General features: G+C 37.1%; 1 pseudogene; it reads left to right on the top strand.

The window, feature by feature from the left end:
• Positions 1-8083: 8083 nt before the first annotated feature.
• On the top strand, positions 8084-10683 carry LOC132061574 (cytochrome P450 71AU50-like; annotated as a pseudogene).
• The last annotated feature ends 14279 nt before the right edge of the window (positions 10684-24962 follow it).

Raw genomic sequence — 24962 nt, 5'->3', positions numbered from 1 at the left:
GAGCTCCACAAAAAGACAACTTAAAATATGTAGAATAATGAGTCCAAAACCCTAGAAAATCTATTTATAGAATATCCAAAACGGGAACAATTTCCAGATAAAAATAGCGCATCGGGTGTGAATCGCACTTGGTGTCCATGTACAACCTGCGAGTCGCAGGTTGCACCAAATCTTCGCGGAGTCGCATCTTCAACGTGGTGCGGTATACAAGATGTCTGCATCAGGTGCGACTCGCATGTATCACATGCGAGTGCTCGCATGTGTTGCACCACTGTCTTCCGTTATGGCCATCTCTGTCACTAGATGCGCTTTGCAGCGGCGACTCGCTCGCATACGGTGCATGCGATTCGCGTGTGATGTTCTGGTTCATTTTAGCTTGTTTTTTTGCTTCATTTTGCCTCAAGTCGGTTCCAGCACATGTTATTCTACAAATTAACACAAAAACACGAGAAACGACATCAAAAGTACTTGGGAACTTACAAAAGACTAAGCAGTTGGCGTCGAATGCGCCGTAATTTCATGGCACATCAACACCCCCAAACTTATAATTTTGCTTGTCCTCAAGCAGTTAAAACAAAACTACAATGTATGTCAATCGCTAAGGTACTACAGTGATGATCGTGATCAGTCAAAACATATTCATTTAAAATATGAGTTCCCCTCCCTCTTGTTGCCAAACATGGTGCCTTTCCTCAAAAGTCGAGCATTAACCAATCGCTGCACTGGGTGACACAATGTTACTCTAGCTTTTAAGACACGGCTTCAAATGAAGCATCAAGAAGTAATTCTTTCGTTGAGCTTAGTAATCCACATGCCCTCACAAAAGACCAAAGAAAGTCTCACACACATATTTTCACAAATAGCAACTGGGACGAAAGACGAATTAAGGAGAGAACAACTCACACTCAGAAAAGATAATGTACAAGTACACAAATGCGGTGCCATAAGCTTGCCCTTTAAGTATTTCTCCACTAATGTAAACACACTTTGTTCAAAATCAATTAGGACTTGTGGGTCATAGCTAAGGTTCGGGGTTAAGGTGGGGTGTAATTTGGGTAAGAGTGACTTGACTTCTCCCTAAGCATTTTCGAACACGCTTCCTTCACCTAATCCGTCCCTTCTTCAACATTTAAATATTTACCGCCTATTCGTACCTCCTTTAGCCAATATCATTATTGCCTCCCTAGTTTTCCCATTTATTTCTTACGTCACAACCATTATTCACACACTCGTGTTCACAACTAAACATATAACTTATATGTACAGATTCACACCTTTCTATACACATATGTCTACATATACACAATATCTTTTTTTGTGTCCTTTAACTCTCCATCACAAACCGTACCTTTTCTTGCCAGCTATCACCCCCAAACTTAGGCGCTTTAGCCTATTTTAGCGTATTCGACTAGCTTAGGGAGATAGGGTACCAAAAGGTGGGTAAACAAGGGCAAAAGGGACAGGGTTTGTCACAAGGTTGTAATGAAAGAAAAGAAAAACAAAGTCAAGGCTAAAAAATGGGTTAACTAGGATATAAATGCAATGGGTCGGAATTTTTAGGTTTAGTGGCGGTCCAAAGAGAGCCTAATATCCTCTTTCAAACAAGTGTAGTTTAGGATTTCGCCTTGAGACACTTTCCGGGCAAGTTCTAGATCACAATTATGCACAAAACTAGAACAATAGCATCTCACACACATGGCACATGGATTACTTTGCTATTTTCTAATTACTTCTCAACCCGTCATTCTAGGCTTTGCAAAACATCTGTGTGTCACCAAACAAGTCATATTAGTGTTGCTCCTTCCCTCTAAGTACATATGCAAAATTTTTAGGAGGAATGTTATTAAAACACGATGGAAAACGAAACAAGACCACGATAGAAAACGAAACAAGGCCAAAAACATTTATGCTATAAACTGATCAACCATCACTATTACACTTGGCAATGAAAAGCTATAAATACACAAGACTTAAACATGAGCTATCCTACAACAACAAAAACAAACATATGAAACATGAGCTGTCCCACCCCCAACAAAAGGAATATGCAGTGTCCCCAATGCATCAAATGTAGTACAAGAGATGAGTAGCTCACGATGGACGCGTCAGGCATCCGATGGTGTCTGATCAGCAGGAAGGACCTCCAACGGAGGCACTATCAATGGAGTCGGCTCAGTATCACCCTTGATTGTTGCCTCTGGCCTGGGTGTCACTATCTCAGGACCCACAGACGGGGGCAATGGTGTGTCGGTGGAGGGACGGCGGATGAACTGGCCTCACCCGCCCTCGGGGGTTGGGAGGCCCCCCTTGACTTCTTGCTCGCCTCATAGGACTGCTGCATGGCCACATATGTGTCAATATCGTCCTTAGGAATACCAACAACCCGAGCGAAAGTACGTGCCTCCTCAAGACGCTCTCTCTCTCTCGGGCCTCCTGCTCTGTCTCAACAACTCGAGACGGCTGTACCTTCTCAACAGCTGGGTCACCCTCAAACTCTTCGTCGAACTCTTCCTCACTTTCTTGCTCCTCTTCTTCCTCATTTTCTTCTTCCTCCCCAGCTAGCTCCTCAACCCCTTTCCCCGAAGGCATGGCAGGTGTTGTGGGCCCATGGAGAATAAGGAGGCACCGAATGGTAGAATGGGTGCACTGAGCTCAATGTCTGGGACTTTCAATACCCGAATATCCTCATTGACCTTTGCCGAGTCTTCCCGAATAGCTGGAAGTCCTCCTTCACCACCCCCGCATACGCTCCAACCGACGATCGATCTGGCGTACATGCTCCTTAATTATGTCCTGCTCTTTCCTAATATCTGTGACCGCCTGAGTATATGGTGCCATTGCTGCCTCAATAGCCTCTTTCACAAAATTAGGAAGCTTCTCAACCAGCCAATTGACCTTAGCATCCGCTGCCCGAAGCACTCGCATACCTTCGCTAGACACCCCACGAGCTGCTGTGGCGGATAGTGGAATGGGGGCAGAGGGAACTGTAGTGGAAGATGGAGCACTCGGAGGGTCAGGCCCAGAGCTCGAGGCACGAAACTAGGAGTTATCGTATCATCGTCTGTGGCTAAGTCCTCGGGCTCAAGAATGTGAGCTTCGAGTACTGTCGCCAAGGCTTTCGGCTCTAGGCTCACCCGCTTTCTCTTTCTAGTCCCCGTTTCCAATTTGGTGTAATCTATTGTTTGGTCAGCCTTTAACACCCTGTCTACCTGAGGAATATCACGAACCTTCTTTCTTCGGCATAATTCAGTGATCAAGCAAGGAAAAGGGAATGATGTGCCCTTTTGAGTGGACCTATTCTTGATCTCATCTCGGATAATCACCCCTACATTGACAGGTACGCGAACATGAGTGAGGCAATGAGAATATACTTTGCAATCGGTATGTCGGTGTTGTTCTTGGAGGGAATTGCCCGCGATGATACTAGTGATAGCCAAAACTTAGCTTCGCGGTTGAAAGTATTCTTCTCAATGGACACGGTGGATCCCGGCCATGGCGGAGTCCACGAGGCAATCACCGAAGCAACCCACTCTCTCGCTCTTCCGGGTTCTCCATCCTTAAATCATATTCCGAACTCACCAGAGACCAACCTTCAATAGGGTCTGTTTCTCTTCGCTGCTCATATAAGATAGAAGTTATGGTATCAGTAGCACAATCAACATCCTTCCCCCGAACCGGAACCCAACAGAAGTGTTCCACATTTTTCTTTGGTTGGCGGCGCGAGATCTTTGCATTCAACTTGGCCGCATAAGCCGCATAGAATTCCACCACAAGGGCTGGGCAGTATTCAGTCGGTTGTATGAAATAGCTCCATCTCAAGGCCTCGAGCTTACGGATGATGCCCGGGCATTGGTCTTGTAGACCATTCAAAGTGACCCTCTTTTCTACAATGAAGCCCCGGACTGGATTTCCATCGGTCTTAATGACGCTCCAAGCCTTGTGCAGGTCCCTGGATCAAGGTACGGTGAACCGTTGCTCCATTGTTTCCCTGCTTTCACCCCTTGTGATGGCATCCTCGGGCTCAAGGGAGGAAGTCTCATGTGTCCCCTCTTCAGACTGAGGGACCGGATCCGCAGGTGCCTTTTCTTTTCTTCTAGAGGTGGAGGCTTGTCGTGTTGCTCTTTTTCCTCCACTTTGTGCTTTATTTGTTCGAGCCATCCTGCACATCACACAAAAATATACCCACTATTTATGGTGCTCTTTAAGTAGCAAGAAAGAGGCAGGGAAAAAAAAAAACATAGCATTGCAGGGTAGCATCACCTGCGAAACACCACATGCGAGTCGCATGTGTGACATGCGACTCGCAGGTAGTGTCGCAGGTGCTACACATTGAGGACCTAATTCTTGTTCTTCACTGTCAACACCTGCTGCAGCAGGTGCGATTCGCATGTTAAACATGCGAATCGCAGATGCTACTCGTAGGTGAGGCACTGAAGGAATTTTTTTTGTTTTTTTATTTTTATTTTATGGATATAAATACATAACACATATGCACACACACAAGAACATACTCATGTAACTATTTCCTTTAAGAGGGCTGTCACCCGTCTATCATTGGGAAAAGCTATTTAATCACTCGCGCCTATGTTCGATGGTCATCCCTCATAAAAGACAATGTCAATTTTACAAATCGAGGGGCATCATGGGTCCTATTCTACAGGTAATGTGCCGTGGGTACTCAAGAATTTCCCATGGTTGGCGAATGATCACATTTCCACAACATCCAAACACTCACAGGTTCATTTAGGCATTTCATCAAACAAGTTCCGAGCATGCATCAACTATCAATTCTTACAACAATGGGTACTCAAGAATTCCCCAGTCGCTATCTAATTATGCATCAACAACCACTTCCTAGAAGGACTACACAAGCATGGGTACTCAAGGATTCCCCATTGTTCATCAATTTCCAACAACCCACACAATGCATAAGATAAATCTACCCAACTAACTAATTACACCAAGTGGTAGGGCATGGGATTGAGCATTTCGTAGATACCACCTAATGTAAAGAAGAGAAGAGTTGACATACCTTGAGAGTTGATGACAGTTGGAACCCTTGAAATCTTTGTCAAGGTAAAAGAGAAGGAAACACTATTTAAGATTTGTGATGTGATTAAGAATGATTGGAGTGAAGTGGGATTATGGGATGATATAGGAGGAAAGAAGGAGGAGGGGGAGAGGGAAAATGAAGGGCGTAACTGATGAAAACATCAGTTACGTTTCTTTTATTTGAAAAGAAAAAAACTCGAGTCGGGTCGATCTGACCCGTGAATCACACTTACCTGCACAATATGCGACTCACAGGTGGTGCGGCATGTTGTACATGCGAGTCGCATGTTATGCCTGTTGTCGCACTTATTGACGATGAATGGGAGCTTCACCCGCACTTTTACATCACTGCCGAAACGCGCGGTCTTTGGCGCAGTATGACGTGCGAGTGGCATGTCTTTGCGGCATGTCGTGCTGTCGACGGTTTCCCAACTCTTCTTCTTTTGTGCACCTAACTTACTCCTACACACTTAAACACACATCAAAAACATAACGAAAGTAAAAAACAACAAACATATGAAAATGGAAACTTGGGTTGCCTCCCAAGAAGCGCTTGATTTTACGACGCAGCACGACGTCGGTACCTATTCATGGCTCATTGAGGAAAAAGACCTCGATAATCTTTGCTTCATTCTAAGATCCCAAGTAATGCTTCACCCTTTGCCCGTTCACTTTGATTTTATTTCCACTTGGGCAAACAAGTTCAATTGCTCCATGTGGGAACACTTGTGTGATTTCAAACGGGCCGGACCATTTGGATTTCAACTTTTCGGGAAACAACCGGAGCCTTGAGTTGAACAACAATACGCGATCCCCGAGGCTAAATTCTCTTTGCAAAATCTTCTTATCATGGAAGTGCTTCATGCGGGCCTTGTAGAGTGAAGAGCTAAGTCGAAATTCATCAAGCTCATTGAATTATTCCGTCCTCAAGTTTGAGGCATCACTCCAATTCAAATTCAACTTTTTCAAGGCTCACAATGCCTTATGTTCAAGTTCCACGGGAAGATGACTAGCTTTGCCAAACACCAGCTGATAAGGAGACATACCAATTGGTGTCTTATAAGCCGTTCGGTAGGCCCATAACGCATCATCCAATTTCTTTGACCGTCGGTCCGATTAGCATTCATTGTTTTAGAAAGTATGCTCTTGATCTCCCTGTTTGAGACTTCAACTTGTCCGCTCATTTGGGGATGATATGGGGTGGAAACTTTATGCTTTACTCTATACTTCTCAAGAAGAGTCTTGAACACCCGATTGCAAAAATGAGAGCCCCCATCACTAATGATTGACCTTGGGGTCCCAAATCTTGAGAAAATATGCCTCTTCAAGAATGCGGTGACACTTCTTTCTTCATTATTAGGGAGCGCAACGGCTTCCACCCATTTAGACACGTAGTCTACCGCCACAAGAATGTACTTATTGTTGTAGGAACTCACAAATGGACCCATAAAGTCAATACCCCATACATCAAACAATTCAACCTCAAGAATCGGTGTCATCGGTAGCTCATGCCTCCTCGAGATGCCTCCATACCTTTGACATTGATCACAAGCTTTCACAAAGTCATGTGCATCTTGATAGATTGTTGTCCAATAAAACCCACTTTGAAGAACCTTAGCCGTCGTTCTTGCACTACTATGGTGTCCACCAACCGGTGATGAGTGACAAGCTTCGATGATGGGCATCATTTCTACTTCGGGTATACACCTCCTTATGATGTTGTCGGCGCAAACCCGGAATAGATATGGCTCATCCCAATAGAATTTCCGGGCATCACTCACAAACTTTTTCTTTTGGTGGAAGTTCAAATCATCTAGCATAATGTCACTTGCGTGGAAGTTAGCAAAATCGGCATACCAAGGGATCATGTCATGCGACCCCGCCATTACTTGCTCATCCGGAAATGACTCATTGATTTCTAGGCCATCCAGTGGACGCCCACCCTCTTCAAGACGAGACAAGTGGTCCGCCACTTGATTTTTACAACCCTTTCTATCTTTGACTTCAAAATCAAACTCTTGCAAGAGAAGGACCCAACGTATCAACCTCGGTTTTGCATCTTTCTTTATCATGAGGTAATGTAGTAGCCGCGTGATCGGTGTGAACAATCACATGGGTTCCCAACAAATAAGCCCTAACTTCTCGAAAGTAAACACAATAGCGAGCAACTCTTGTTCTAAGGAGTGTAATTCATTTGGGCACCGTTTAGAGTCTTGCTTGCATAGTAAATTGGGTGGAAGATCTTATCACGCTTTTGGCCAAGAACAGCCCCCATGGCAAATCCACTTGCATCACACATCAACTCAAAGGGTTGAGACCAATCCGGGGCAATGATGATAGGAGCCGATGTGAGTCTCTCTTTCAAACCCTCAAATGCCTTCAAACAAGCATCATAAAATACAAACTTTGACTCCTTCTCCAATAATTTGCATAAAGGGTTGAATATTTTTGATAAATCCTTGATGAATCTTCTATAAAACTGGCATGCCCAAGGAAGCTACGAACACCTTTAACGGAGATTGGGGGAGGAAGCTTAACAATAACCTCAATTTTAGCTTGATCAACCTCAAGCCCCTTTTCCGAAATCTTGTGTCCTAAGACAATGCCTTCTCTAACCATGAAGAGACACTTCTCCCAATTTAGAATCAAATTTGTCTCTTCACATCGTTTCAATACTTGGGCAAAATTCTCCAAGCATTCATCAAAGGAATCCCCAACCACGAAAAAGTCATCCGTGAAGATTTCAATGGACTCCTCAACCATGTCGGAGAAAATAAACATCATGCAACTTTGAAATGTTGCGGGTACATTCCATAACCCAAAGGGCATTCTCTTGAAAGCAAAGGTCCCATAAGGACAAGTGAAAGTGGTTTTCTCTTGATCCTCGGGGGCAATGGTGATTTGGTTGTACCCGGAATACCCATCAAGGAAACAATAATAATCCCTTCCCGCAAGCCTATCAAGCATTTGATCTATGAATGACATTAGGAAGTGGTCCTTTTTGGTCCACTTATTCAACTTCCGATAATCCATGCAGACTCGCCATCCGGTGACCTTGCGAGTGGGGATCAACTCATTTTTAGCATTTGTGAGGGGGTGGGAGGAGGAGCGGGGGCTGGTGAAAAAATACACGGATGATGAGTTTGATGAAAGGGGGTTTAAAGATGTGATTCAAGAGGGTTTGGTTATAGCAGCAACACCAAATATTGGTGAACTTTTCCCTTTTCTTGATGTGTTTGATTTGCAGAGAGTAGTTCCTCGTATGAAGGAATTGACAAAGATTTTTGACGAATTTTTGGAGAGAGTTATTGATGAACATGTTCAAGATTCTAAGGAGGAGAAGAAAACCAAGGATTTCGTTGATACTATGATGAATATCATGCAATCCGGCGAAGCTGGATTTGAGTTTGATCGTCGCCATGTCAAAGCTATTTTGCTGGTAATGTTTTCTTCATCATGACATGAATAGAGTTGCAAGTCAATTTAAGTTGAGTTTAACGAATATTTGTCGATGTGTAAAAAGATTTTCCTAGCAAAATCATCTTTATTTGTTATAGTAGGTAACTTATCGTATTTTCAAAATCACAAATTCCACTTTTATGTAGGGCTACTTGTAGATATTTTTGGATGACTTGACAATTCTTTTACTCCATCGTGCCATATATTTTTAGTTAAGTTTAACTTATATTAACTGAAGGGTAAAAGAAGTTTCACTCGCAGTTCATCTTGATTTACAGTAGCAAGTAACTTGTCTTATTTTTAAGATTACAAATCCTACTTTTTATGTGTGTTACTTGTAGATATCCTTGGATGATTTTACATGCACCATCCATATATTTTTTTTTAATAGTAATTAATATCACCATCATTGAAGGCGATTAGGCCATGATCCCTACATGTATATTAGAAGCCAATAGACAAAGACATGGAGAAGGAGAACATAATTTTTTAAAAATAATAATAATAATAATAATAATAATAATAATAATAATAATAATAATAATAATAATAATAATAATAATAATAATAATAATAATAATAATAATAATAATAATAATAAAGAGAGAAAAGGAGAACATACCTCTCTATCGTGTCAAGTAAGTTAGACATCCCTAACTTTGTAGGAAATTTGCTTCAATCCAAAAATTACAAGCAGTGTATACATCCTTATCTATGTAATATCCATACTAATATTTGATCCTACTGTGAGAACAACTTGACATACATAACTCAGCTTCCCCCCCCCCCCCCCCAAAAAAAAAAAATTCTTGGTGGACACCTTAACTATGTGCAAAAACACTAAACCAAAGTTTGTCCTTTTTCTGTCTCTTAATTCTAGAATTAGGCATTTGAATTTGGTCCATAAAATGATCTTATTCCCTCTTTAATTTTTTTATGCGGATGGTTTATATAATTTAAATTAAACTCAATTTTAAGTTATATACACCGTTAATATAAGGAATTTTTACAACGTCCAACCACCTTTACCTATTATAGCAAATAACTTGTCTTATTTTCAAGATTACGAATCTCACATTTTAAGGAAGCTTGCCTGTAGATATCCTTTGGAGTGACTTAATAGTGTAAAAAGATCCTTATTTTAATGATGCACATAACTTATCAATTTTTAAATAGTATATATGTTAAAATATCCTTCGTAGAGTTACTAGGTAAAAGTAACTGATAATATACTTAACTTAGAGTAACATAGATGTGAATGTTATTAATTTAGCAACTGAAAAAGAGCTCTCTATGCAGGACCTGCTAATAGCTTCAATGGACACCTCATCAACTGCAATTGACTGGATTTTTTTTGAACTTTTAAGGCACCCAAAAGTAATGAAGAAATTACAAAACGAATTGGAACAAGTAGTTGGCAAAAATAGAATGGTGGAAGAGTCAGACTTGGAAAAATTAGAGTACTTAGACATGGTCATAAAAGAAGGCTTTAGGCTTCACCCCGCAAAGACCACTATTGATTCCTCATGAATCCATCGAAGATTGCATAATTCATGGCTTTGATATACCTAAAGGTTCAACACTTCTAGTAAATACTTGGGCAATTGGAAGAGATCCAGAAGTTTGGTCCGAACCCGAGAAGTTCATGCCAGAAAGATTTATTGGTAGTAACATCGATCTTCGTGGACGTGATTTTCAACTTTTACCATTTGGCTCTGGGAGAAGAGGGTGCCCCGGATTACAATTAGGGCTCACAATCGTTCGTTTGGTGCTAGCGCAATTGGTTCATTGTTTTGACTGGGAGTTACCAAATGGTATGATGCCAAACGATTTAGACATGACTGAGAAATTCAGTTTAGTTATAGCTAGAGCTCGGAATCTAATGGCTATTCCTACTTATCGATTGCATGTATAGTTAATATTAGGATATCTAATGAGTAGGTTATGCTGAGTTGATATTAAGTTTAATTACATGAGTTTGGGCTGAATTTAGGCAGATTATAATGGATTAAGTTAAGTAAATGAGGTAGGTCAATGTCGGTCTAAACAATGAGTCATAGCCCGACCACCTTACTCTTACCAAATTTATTCTCTTTAATTATTTTCTTATAATTTGAGTGAGTTAAAATGGATTGAGTTAATAAATGATTCAAGATTATGTGTTTGTGTTTATACATTGTGTTTTAATCTCTGCTATGCATAGTAATCGGTATAATTTCTTACGGTTCGTATCAAAGTCACCATAATATGAGAATAAGATCAATACTTAATCTTAAATTTGGACTTACAAAATTATTCTTGTTGTAATTTTATCATTGGCAACGACAATTATTTTTCCAATTGTATTTTTATGTGGGTTAAGAAAAATTAAACGGAAAGAGGTACACGTTTGTATGAAAGCAGAGCTAGAAGAAGCCTCAGGGTGGATTTTATCCATTGTATTGCAAATTTGCATAAATTTATCCATTGTTAGGTCAGCTATTTATTCTTGCAAAGGGGGCCGAACTGGAAGCTAAGTTATTAAAACAATAAACTAAAGCAAGAATAATTGTAGAGAAAGAGAGAAGAGAGTTCTTATTTCTTTTGAAGAATGAAATACAATGAGGGAACATCTCTATTTATAGGAGAAAATTGACTTGATCCCAAAGTTATTAGCCCTAATATTTCTCTTAAAGATAAACCTCCACAATTTATAATAATATCTATAACACTTCCCCTTGGATGTCTATTTTGATAGATAATATGCCTCATTAAAACCTTACTAGAAAAAACCCAGTGGAAAAAATTCTAGTGAAGGAAAAAGAGTACACATTTCTAATAATACACATTTTGGCTGCTTCATTAAAAATCTCACAAGAAAAACCCAGTGGGACAAATCCTTATATGGAAAAAAAGAGTACAACATGTATTAACTCCCCCTGATGAGAACTTCAGTCCAAGTGCTTGAGTCTTCGCATTCCAATCTTGTGCACCATCTTCTCGAAAGTTGTAGTTGGTAGAGACTTAGTGAACAAAACAATCATATTATCACTTGAACGAATCTGTTGCACGTTGATATTACCATTCTTTTGTAGCTAGTGTGTGAAGAACAGGTGGGGTGAAATGTGCTTTGTCCTATCACCTTTTATGAATCCTCCCTTCAATTGAGCAATGCATGCTGCATTATCTTCATATAAGATTGTGGGTATTTTGTCACATTTCAAACCGCACATTTTTCTCGAATGAGATGTATCATCGACCTCAGCCACACAACTTCTCGGCTTGCTTCATGAATTGCTATTATCTCAGCATGATTTGTTGAGGTAGCTACGATAGACTGTTTTGTAAATCGCCAGGATATGGCAGCACCCCATATATAAACACATAGCCTGTTTGAGATCTAGCTTTGTGTGGGTCAGATAAGTACCCTGCATTGACATCACCAACAAGATCGGGCCTACAATTATTAGAATAAAATAAGCCCAAATCTATAGTCCCTTTTAGATACCGCAATATGTGTTTAATTCTGTTCCAGTGTCTCCTTGTAGAAGCACAACTATATCTTGCTAACGCATTAACTGAAAATGCCATGTCAGGCCTTGTGGTATTGACAAGATACATTAGCGCACCAATTGCACTAAGGTATGGTACTTCAGGACCAAGAATTTCATCATCTTTTTCTTGGGGTCGGAATGGATCCTTATTTACATCTAGTGCAACAACCATCAGAGTACTTAATGGATGTGCTTCATCCATATAAAATCGTTTAAACACTTTTGCTGTATAGGCAGATTGATGGACAAAGATACCATTTGTCAAATGTTCAATTTGCAAACCAAGGCATAATTTTGTCTTTCCAAGATCTTCCATCTCAAATTCCTTCTTTAAATAATCAATTGCCTTTTTGAGCTCGGCAGGAGTTCCAACGAGGTTTATGTCGTCAACATTTATAGCAAGTACAACAAACTCCGATATTGTTTTCTTTATAAAAACACATGGGCAAATGGAATCATTTGTATAGCCTTCCTTCAACAAATACTCACTAAGGCGGTTATACCACATGCATCTGGATTGCTTCAATCCATACAATGATCTTTGCAATCTGATTGAACACATTTCACGAGAGTTTGAACTACATGCTTCAAGCATCTTAAATCCTTCAGGAATTTTCATGTATATTTCATTTTCAAGTGATCCATAGAGATAAGTAGTAACCACATCCATTAAATGCATCTTAAGTGTCTCATGTACAGCGAAACTAATGAGATAACGTAACGTTATTGCATCCATAACGGGTGAGTACGTCTCTTCATAATTGACACCGGGCCTCTGTGAAAATCCTTGTGCAACAAGGTGTGCCTTATATCTTTGTATCTCATTTTCTCATTTCTTTTATGCACAAAAACCCGTTTATAACCAACAGGTTTAATACCATTATGTGTTTGAACTACAGGTCCAAAAATTTTCCGTTTGGTAAGTGAGTTTAACTCTGATTGAATTGCCTCTTGCCACTTTGGCCAATCACATCTTTCTCGGCATTCTTTAACAGATTAGGGTTCAAGACCCTCACATCTTGCATAATTCTAGTTGCAACATTATAAGCAAAGACATAATCCACATTTATTTTGCAACCGATTCAAATTAGTCCCAACATCAATTGGATTTATTGATATTTCCTCATTTTCTTGAGTCTCGGGCTCATTGATTTCTTCAAAAACATCAGAATTTTTCAAATCTTGCATTTCTTTATGAGATTCTTTCGTAGTGTCATCTTGATCATTTATTTTTCTTTTTCCAGGATTTCGGTCCTTAGAACCCAATAGTCTACCACGCTTCAGGCGTGCTTTGGACTCATTTGCTATGACACTAGTAGATGGTCTTATAGGGACATCAATCCGAATTGGGACATTCTCTGCAGGGATATGTTATTTGGTAATCCTTTTCAAATCTGTAAATGCGTCTGGCATTTGATTTGCTATTTTCTGCCAGTGAATAATCTTTTGGACCTCTTGCTCACAAATAGAATCACGTGGATCAAGATGAGACAATGATGGATTATTCCACAAAATTTCCCTTTTTATTTCATTATTCTCTCCCCCTAATTTTGGGAAAATTGTCTAATCAAATTGACAATCTACAAATCGAGCAGTGAACAAATCTACTGTTAATGGTTCAAGGTAGCGAATAATGGAGGGCGATTCAAACCCAACATATATTCCTAATCTTCTTTGGGGACCCATCTTGGTGCAATGTGGTGATGCTACAGGCACATATACGGCATATCCAAAAATTCTTAAGTGGGATATATTATGTTTTTGACCCAAAACCAATTGCAATGGAGAAAATTTATGATAATTTGTCGGTCTGAGACGAACAAGTATTGCTGCATGCAAAATAGCGTGACCCCAAACAGACGTGGGCAACCTCGTTTTCATAAGCAATGGTCTTGCAATCAACTGCAGATGTTTAATTAAAGATTCTGCAAGGCCATTTTGAGTGTGAACATGAGCTATGGATGTTCAACTCTTATCCCAATTGATAAAGAATAATCATTAAATGCTTGGGATGAAAACTCTGCAGCATTATCAAGGCAAATAGACTTTATCGGATTATCAGGAAACTGTGCCCGTAATCAAATTATTTTTGCCAATACTTTCGCAAATGCCAAGTTGCGAGATGACAGTAGGCACACATGAGACCATCTAGAAGAAGCATCTATTAGGACCATAAAATATCTAATTGATCCAGTAGGTGGGTGAATAGGTCCACAAATATCCCCATTTATGTGTTCCAAAAATTCAGGGGATTCAAACCCAACCTTTGTAGGTGATGGCCAGGAAACTGTGCCCGTAATCAAATTATTTTTGCCAATACTTTCGCAAACGCCAAGTTGCGAGATGACAGTAGGCACACATGAGACCATCTAGAAGAAGCATCTATTAGGACCATAAAATATCTAATTGATCCAGTAGGTGGGTGAATAGGTCCACAAATATCCCCATTTATGTGTTCCAAAAATTCAGGGGATTCAAACCCAACCTTTGTAGGTGATGGCCTAATAATTAACTTGCCTTGATAACATGAAGGACAAGAAAATTCATTATTTAAAAGAATCTTCAGGTTCTTTAATGGATGCCCATTTGAATTTTCTATAATTCATCTCATCATTATAGATACAGGGCGTCCCAGTCGATCATGCCTAAGTACAGACGTATTGGAGTCAGTACACTTTTGGTTTACGACGAAATATGCCTCAATTACACCAATTTTTCTCCAATATAAGCCAGAAGACAAGGCAGGAAACTTTTCTATAACAACTTTCTAGCCAGAGACATCCTTGGTGATACCAATATATTCAAGATTCATCTCATCCATTGTTTTAATATGGTATCCATTTTGACGGATATCTTTAAAACTTAATAAGTTCCTTCGGGACTTAAGAGAGAATATGGCATCGTTTATAATGAGTTTTGTTCCCTTAGGCAAAATTATGGTGGCTCTTCCGGAGCCTTCAATCAAATTGGCACTATCAGAAATGGTATTAATATTTGTCTTATCCATAAGTAAATGAGATAAATATTTCTTGTTTTTGAATATTGTGTGTGTAGTAGCAGAATCAATCAAACAAATGTCTTCATAATTAGATTTTAGTCCAAACTTGTTTTGAGAGATATCCATATCTTCAAATCACATACACAAATAGAGTAAATAGACTCTAAATATTAGTAAAGTACCTTGTCCCCAAGTACCGGTTTGTAAAGCTTAACCATCTATAATGCGAACGTGACAAGTCCAAATAATGTACAAGGAGCAAATAACAACGGTAACCATAATTAACAATGCAAATATACATATATCATATCATATAACAGTCCGTTGTATCACTGTTCCATTGTGTCACTGTACTTACACTAAAAATTAATCGTAAATAAGAGTCAATGTAACACACGCCATATATAGTACTTACCCATATCTCCTTTATTTTTATTAGGAAAAATAAAGACTTACTATTGTAAAGCAAGTAGGATATATAAAATAAAATGAATTTTATATATGCAGCATTCCTAAATCACATGAGATTCTTTTCCCTTTTCATACACATAAGATTATTTTCCTTTGTTGTTTACTCTTAATGAAATACGTGCAACAGTGAACTATTCAAGTAGGGATCAAATTAAATTAGACCATGCATGAAGGGACACTAACTATTAAAATATTTGGAAAAGCATAGTTGGTTTTTTATCCAACTCAACCACTTTGTAATCTCCTGAAGCCATTCAAAAATGATCTCTATAATATTGGTGTATACAACTTTAATTACCTTTCACTAAACGTTCCCCTTTTCTTGTCAATTAAAACTAACAGTACAATATTTATGTGATTTCTTTATTAATTGCCAACGGCATTTGCTAAGTATTAGAATATTAACCTCAGACATGGTCAGTACAAAATACATAAAAGAGGTTTACACGTAATAATTCAAATGGTCTTTTGGTAACAAAAATAAACGTCCTCTGCCTTGTAAACAAGCAGACTAACTTCAATATTAAACCATTATTTAATCAAGATAAACTAGATTAAAATTTTATTAATAACTAACTATAACAATGGGACTAGATCTAGACTAATTAATACTAATTGAAATACTAGTAATCATGTAAACAACTACGGTTACATGATCTTTTGTTCACTAAAAACTATGACTAGCAAAAATTAAAACAAACTATTCAATCACCTCTCACAACAGATCCATCACCGATTAAGTGATCTATCTTTCCTTCAGGGTGCTCAAAGAAATCTCCTACATCCAAGTGTGTGATGTCAACTTGATTTTCAGAGATAAAATTAGCTTCAGAATTTTTCTCTTTCCTTTTCATTGATGCTTGATAAAGCTCAACCAAGTGCTTCGTCATGCGACAGGTACGTGCCCAGTGTCCACTTCCACCACATCGATAGCATTTATTTTCCGAGCCACGTGCTTCTGGCACTTCATGCCTCTCATCCTTCTTTTTCCCCTTTTGGTAGTGATTTTTCTTTGATGAATGATTAACACCAAGAAAAGAAGTTCTTCCTAGACCATTATCACGACCATGACCATGACCACTATCACGACCATGACCATGACAACGGCCAGGGCCACAACCTTTTCCACGCCTAGAGTAGTGGGCGTACACTTCATTCACTTCGGGGAGTGGTGCAGCACCAGTAGGTCGATTCTCGTGATTTTTCGTCAGCAAATCATTATTTTGTTCAGCCACAAGAAGATGCGCAATCAAATCACAATACTTTGTGAAACCTTTCTCTCGATATTGCTACTGCAGGAGCACATTCGAGGCATGAAAGGTGGAGAACGTCTTTTCCAACTTATCAGAATCACTAATCGTTTCTCCACATAGTGTCAATATAGAAGTAATGTTGAACATCGCAGAATTGTACTTCATAACTGATTTGAAATCTTGTAGTATTAGATTGATCCATTCGTGTCGTGCTTTTGGTAGGAAGACCATCTTCAGGAGGTCATACCTTTCTTTCAAGTTTTTCCATAAAACGAGCGGATCCTTAATAGTAAGATATTCAATCTTCAGGGCCTCATCAAGGTGATGACGCATGAATATTATAGCCTTGGCATTTTCTTGGTTGGATGCTTTATTTTTTTCTTTAATGGTATCTCCAAGACCCATAGCATCCAGATGAATTTCAGCATCTAGCACCCATGATAGGCAGTTCTTGTCCGAAATATCAAGGGCAACGAACTCAAGTTCTATAAGGTTAGCCATAAAATAAAGAGAATAAAAATAGTACCTTAGCTTTCGAGAATTTCTTGAGACGGCAGAGTCTCGTGCTGATAACGTGTTATAAAATAATAAATTAAAGCAAGAATAATTGTAGAGAAAGAGAGAAGAGAGTTCTTATTTCTTTTGAGGGATGAAATACAATGAAGGAAACATCTCTATTTATAGGAGAAAATTAACTTGATCTCAAAGTTATTAGCCTTAATATTTCTCCTAAAGATAGACATCCACAATATATGATAATATAAAATATTTATACTTATTTATCTGTAGGATCAGAGCCAAAGATATTAAATTTTATAGGTTACACGAGGGAGGAGTTAAATTTTTTCCTTATTTTTTTTTTCTTATCTCCCTTTTACCGTTAACTTTTTTTTAGTTTAAGCTAAGCTTTATACACTGTCTAATTTTAACACCATCAAATTATTCACTTGATAAAAAAATATTTAAACCGATAGAATATATTACTTTATCCCACATGCATCTTCTCTTCTTTTGTCTTTTCTTTCTTGTTCCTTTCACCATTCATTGTTGTTTATGGGTTGCCCTTCTTTTTTTTTTTCGTCTTTTCTTTCTTGGTTTGTTTCTCATTTACACAAATGAAAATGCCCCAACCATTAATATGGTTGATATTTCATAACAAGAACCCATAAAATTCATTTATTTCAGAACCACCGCTCTTAACTTCTTTATACTCCCTTCGTTTTAAATTATTTGTCATTTTTTTCTTTTACACGCCCCTTAAGAAATATTAATTAGGAGGTGTATTTTACTAACGTTACCCTTATTTATGTCTAATTTATAATCTTGCTCCATTAAGTTTACCTTATTTATGTTTCATATCCATTAATGAAAAATTCCTATTAAGGATAAAATGGAAAAAAATTAATTAATTGTGCCTTGAACTTCTAAACCAACAAATAATTTAAGACAACCATTTTTAATAACCACAACAAATAATGATGGAGGGAGTATTATTTGCAAGTTGGGAAGCGAAAATCACAGCAATCTCATTTCATGGATTCACTATTCTTACCAGTTCTTGCACTACTCGTAAGATATTATTAGGGCTCACAATCGTTCGCTTGATGCTAGCACAATTGGTTTATTGTTTTGAGAGAGAGCTACCAAATCATATGATGTGAAATGATTTAGACATGACTGAGAAGTTTGGTTTAGTTATTGCTAGAGCTCAACATTTAATAGTTTTTCCTACTTATCGATTGCATCTATAGTTGATATTAGGATGTCATATGGCATGTTAAGTTGAATTTAGATGGGATAAAATGAGCTGTGATTAACAATTCTTTGTTTATTTTCTTATAACTTGTTTGATTACTATAAGAAATTAATAATACAGTTTGCTTTATTATAGCTATATATGACATATCAAACAAAATTAAAAAATTTATTTTAATTTTTTGAGACTTTTTATGGGTCAATTTGGATTTCATACTTAGCCCCAAATCCAACCTTACTTTTAGATAGACCGAATTTGAATGCGTCAAAATGAATTGAGCTAATAAATGCACGGATCAATAACCCACTCCAATATAAACGAATTAGGTGAACCATAAGGCTAATATCGTCACGTCTAATTGATACGAGTCTTATTATAAGCTTAATTAATGAAAACATGAAAGGAATTATCTATTTGTTTTTCGTTGGTCTAGTGTTCTATATAGGACACTCGATGAAGGAGTTCCTTTTTTCTTCTTCCTTTTTGGCAATCTCTCTCTCTCTCTCTCTCTCTCCATCCTATTCGAACTTTTCGTTGGCATTTAGACTCATGTAATTGACTGTAGCCTGGAAAAGCATAGTAACATGGAGCAAGTAGTGGATAAAACAGAAGGTCTAATCATGTTCTAGTTGTGTATGTGGGTAAACAATGCCTAAGAGAGTGATGAATAGACACTCTTTATAAAGAAAAAAGGGTAACCTGCCTTTTCCGGCTATTAGAAAAAAAAAACCTAAGTTATGCTATTGTATCAATGGGTAAATTACCTAAAAAGTCATTCATGTATTGAGAATTTCTCTCTAATATCACTTTTGTTTCTTTTAAGACTAGAATATCACCCAATTTTCACTATTTTCCTCAGAATATACTAAACACACAAAATCTCGCTTCTCTCTTAGTTGGCATGCCACGTCACATCAAATTCTATTTTTTAATGATAAATTTATTTAACTCATTCAATCATTTAACTCAATCCAAACCCATTTTAACCAACCAACCCATATCTTATACCCATTTAACCCATCAAACAAGCATAACTTATAGAAAACAAAATCAAACACCTAAATTAGACGCGCTCTTACAATTGAACCAAAGCCTAGGGACGGACTGAACTTATTATTAATAGATAACGTTGTATCAATTTGAAGCTTAAAGCTGACTGAAATTACTTAATTTAGTGTGATTTTAAACTGTGGGGCCTTTGGTAGTAAATAGACATTAGTGGATCTAAAGCTTTTATTCATAACGGTATTACGTTAGTGTCTGAGAGTTTACACATGCATGACTAATGTCTGCTACCTTCCACTAACATAAATATAAGGCCAAACCCATTAGGAGCTACTTGAGGTGGTCAAGATCTTTCTCTTAAACACCTTAAATACCTTATGTTCCATTTAGACAGCTGAACTTGAATTAGAATGTGTTATTAAACACTTTTTGTTGATGTGACAATGTGCGTGCACTTCACATTTTTTGGAGCACGAAAGAGAATAATTTTGTTTTTGTTTTTGTTTTTGTTTTTATTTTTTCTTTCTCCTTCATCCTCTTCCTCCCTCTTACCCCTTTCTTCACCATATCCACCACATCTTTCAAAGCCACCAAATGGATTCCCAGTCACAACCATAAAAACCATAAGGATTCTTGCAATTTCAATCCAATTTCTTACACAAGAACCATCAAATCTCCATCCTTTTAATAGAGACCCAATTTCCGTCAACACTATTCTGGTATATCTGAAAATAATGTGCCTGGTGAACTTAAACCTCAATTCACTACAATCCAATACACGTTAAACCCGCAAAATCCGGATTCGATTTCGGTTTATTTGTTTGTTTTGGATACCTGTATGCTTGAAGAGGAATTGGGGTTTGCGACATTGGAGAAGAAAAGGGCTATTGGGATGTTACCTGATAATGCTATGGTGGGGTTTATATCGTATGGGCACAGGTGCAGGCCGATGGTAAGGAATTTTGCTTAAGAATTACCTCGTCGGAGTTATTGGTAACGTCGGCGGAAGAACAGACTGAAATGCTTGAGGTGGGGGGTGGGGGGGGTGGGGTAAGGAGATTGAAAAAAATGGGGGTGGGGTGGGACGTTTAGAAAATAGGATTTTTCTTTTCTTTCTTTTTTGTTTTTTAATTAACTAAATAGTTTAAATATTGTTTCTACTCATATTTTTAATTATTTTGAATATATAGGCCACATGTTTTCATTTAATTCGTCACTTTATCACGTTATCGGCGAGTGTGTTATACTCACTTTACATATTTGGTTGATTATACAAAAAGTGTTCAATTGGAATAAATTTCAGATAGTGTAAGTTTTTAATAGAAACAACCTTTAGTTGGGGTGTCTAAATGAAAGATCTTGACCACCTCAGAAAGCTTCCGAAGGATTTGGCCTAAATATAAGGTAGTAATTCTTCACACAAAATTTGGGCAAAATGGAGAATTCACCTACCGTGTTTTGGTTGGAATTTGAACCATAATTTTCAAGATTGCCATTCCAATTCTTTGATAGTTTAGTCACCCCTGGGGAGTTGGGGCTATGTTATTTAATGACCCTCTTTCGAATGTTGGTTCTTTGGATCATATACTGAATCTACCCTTGGTTATAAGCTAATCCCTTTACTGTTATCGCTGTTACTCAGATCTTCTAAAAGACTCAGGGGCCAAGCCACTGGCAGGTCCAAGTAGCATTAGAAATTAAATAGAAACTGTTTGAAAGAAAAGCAGCAATATAGGAAAGAAAAACAGAAAGAGAAGGAAGGGGAGGTATGAAACATTTCTGTCTTTAACAGGCAGTGTGTGCATTGCCTTTCCTAAAGGTCCAAGTACTCTCGTTTCAAGGAACAGACAGTAGCAGTCAATATAAGCACAAGCTTGTATGAATTCAGCAGAACTGTATTTTTGTTTTCTATAAGTTACACTTGGTTGATGGGTTAAATGGGTATAAGATATGGGTTGGTTCGTTAAAAGGAGTTTGGGTTGGGTTTTTTTTTTTTTTTTTTTTTTTGGTTGAGTTAAATGGATTGGATGAGTTAAATAAATTTATCATTAAAAAAATAAAACTTTATGTGACATGGCATACCAACTAGGAGAGAAGAAAAGTTTTGTGTGTTTAGTATATTCTGAGGAAAATAGTGAAAGTTGGGCGATATTCTAGTCCTAAAAGAAACAAAAGTGGTAGTAGAGGAAAATTTTCAATACATGGGTGACCTTTTAGAGACTTTACTCTCAACAGAGGTGAACGGTACACTTCCTTAACCATAACTCGAAATTATGTGTCTTATCGATATAATTTATTATCGGTAGTATCTAAGCCACCATAGTTTCATAAGTATTTATTGTTTAATTTTGGTTAAGTGATATATATTTTTAATTAACTATTAAAATAGAAAAAGTCTAATTCATATAAATTTTGAATACGAATAAGTATTTAATGAAATAGTACTTCTCCCAAACAACAACCCTCGCTTCGCTACTTTTATCCATCATAAATTGGACCCGGGGAGTAGAGGCAAAGCAACATTTGGACGTTATGCGCTATAAGGATAACGACATCAACTGTTAGTAATTTAATTTTGAATTTAATTTTATATATAAATTTCTTAAATATAAAATTTGAACTAAAATTAATGAATCGGTCGAACCCGTACATCAGCTTCTAGCTCTCTCATGTAAGGCTACCATTTTTGTGAAGTTCATATCTATGTGGTTATGTCTTCAGGGGTCCTTTTGTTACAATGGTGAGATTGCTACAAAATTTATGGCAGTCGTTCACCTACTAGGGGACATCTCTTGTATATCTATATAAAATTTATAACTTGCGCTCGATGTTTATATTAAATCAATAAATAAAAAATATTTATTTTATATATAATATATTTATCATGTAACTATAGTGAAGTGATATATATCCTTACTTTAATATTTAAATGGTAAAATTAAATTGCTTGATTAATTTAAATATTTCAGTCGTCTCCATAAAGAGTTTGAAGTACCTCCAAGGGTGATATTCATTCTCTAAGATAAGATTAGTGATCGGACGTAGAGTTGGATTTAGATTTAAATTGGAAGGGTTCAAATTTTAATTATTTTTTACTAAATTCATCGACTTTTGAAATTGTGGATTCAGATTTTATACTTATTACAGAAATAGTAATTTTCACCTTTATATTTAAACTATATATCAAAAATACTAAGTTTGAGACGCACGACACGCGCTTGCATCCAGTACTATTTGGACGTAATGATGTTTTTTTAAAAAAAAAAAAAACCCGCAACAATTTGAGAGGTTCTCTCTGACTTGTTCGGAATTTTAATAATATTTACACATCAAATGTGTAAAAAATTATTATATTATTTTAAAAAAAAAATTATATGTAATTGTCCATAATGAGTGAAATTATCAACTTAGTTAATAAGCTAAACAACATATTATAACATATTAAGTTATACTACAACAACAACATACCCAGTTAAATCTCACAATGTGTGGTCTGGGGAATATTAAGTTATTCTAATAGTATAAAAATTATAATGATATATATAAGTTCACTTCCAACAAGTATATCAATATCGACAAGCCGCTGTCCTGAAGAAGAAAGATTTTTGAGGTTCCAAAAGAACAAAGAAAAAAATAGACTGAAGATCTTTCGATGCATTGGTTTCATCACTTGATGTCTTATAACTCGTAAGACACCGCCAAATTCTAAGTCATACGTGCACATTGATCTCCACTAGAGGTGTACTCAAAATTTTGAGTTTATGAGTTCTGGATTTTTAAAAGGACGATTTATTGAATTCTAAAAAAAAGTATATACAGTATACATATTGGGTCAATTTTTAATTCATAAAAATTACTAAATTTTGCCGAATCATAGAATTATTGGTCTGTCGCGGATATAACTCCTCAATAAGCTCTTTTAACCATTCAACACTATGTACAAATCCAATTCCTTTGGTCCTTGAACCTAACACCTAGCCACCCATGCTTTATTTTGGACAACATTAGCAATTTTGTCAGCACTATTAATCTTACATTATAATTTCTGCATTAATCATTCCATCGTAATTTGTCTTCCAATTCCCTTTATCCATTGAGCCTAACTCTTAGCCATGGCTTTGTTTTGGACCACATTGGAAAGGTAAAGTCTTCATTCGAAGCTAAGTTTGCTATTAGGTCATTCATAGGCTTTCGGCCTTATCTTACTCTTTACTCTTCAGGGGTTTACTGTTCTACTTAATTAGTAGTTTTAGTCTTTTCCACTTCCTTCATGAGCTATGGAGGAACAACAAAAGAAAGTCACTTCCACCAAGTCCAAAAGAGATCCCAATTTTGGGACATCTTCACTTGTTAGGCAAAAACCCTCATCAAGATTTGAACAACTTAGCCAAAAAAATATGGTCCAATCATGTGCTTAAAATTAGGATTTATTGACGACAGCATGATTGCTTCTTCTTCTCATGCAGCTGTGCAATTTCTCAAAACATATGATCAAACTTTTGCTAGTAGACCACCTCATGAAGCTCCAAAATACATTATTTATGACCAAAAGAAATTGTATTGCGGTACATATATATGGTCCTTACTGTCGAAATATGCGAAAATTATGCACATTGGACCTACTTAGCACTCTAAAAATCAATTCATTTCAGTCCATGAGAAGGGAAGATTTGAATCTTTTGATTGAAACACTCAAGAAAAATCTCATTAAAAATTTGTAGTAGTTGATTTGAGTGATAGTGTAACACGTGTCGATCGATATGAGTTGTAGAATGGTTTTGGACAAAAAATGATAGAAGGAGACTGAAGGCTGTTAGCAAGGTGTTTAATGAATTTTTAAAGAAAATTATTGATGAGCATGAAGAGACACAGAGAAATATTTTGTTGATATTAAGGATAATAAAATAAGGGAGTCCGATTTTTTTCCAAAAAATGGTCAACTTTTTGTTTTTTCTTTTTAAAAGAGGGAGTCACTTCCCCCTTTGCCCTCCTGATGAAATTTTATAATGATCAATTAAATACCACAAAATGACTTCATTATGAATTGTTTTTTACTTTGAAAAATGACTTCAGATATACAAAACACGCCAACATTTTGTCCAATAATATCCATATACATAGCTAGCCCACAACTTTGTAATTAACACACCTTTTTTTTTTCTTCTGTTTCTTTTTAATTTGTTAACAGGATATGCAGTAGCTTCAATGGACACTTCAGTGACATCCCAAGAGAATTTCATGGATGGAATAGAATGGAGAATCTAAAAAAGAAGACAAAGTCAACCCTTACTAAATTTGCATTTGTCAATAAAATTTGTCTGGAAAAATTATGACCACTCACATTTCTTTCATTCATATGATGGGAATCTATAAGTTCCTCATCCAGAATGGAGAATCTAAAAAAGAAGACAAAGTCAACCCTGACTAAATTTGCA

The sequence above is a fragment of the Lycium ferocissimum genome, chromosome 6 (genome assembly GCF_029784015.1).
Source record: "Lycium ferocissimum isolate CSIRO_LF1 chromosome 6, AGI_CSIRO_Lferr_CH_V1, whole genome shotgun sequence".
NCBI lineage: Eukaryota > Viridiplantae > Streptophyta > Magnoliopsida > Solanales > Solanaceae > Lycium > Lycium ferocissimum.
Note: the sequence above shows the minus strand (reverse complement) of the source record. Positions and strands in the feature narration are given on the sequence as shown.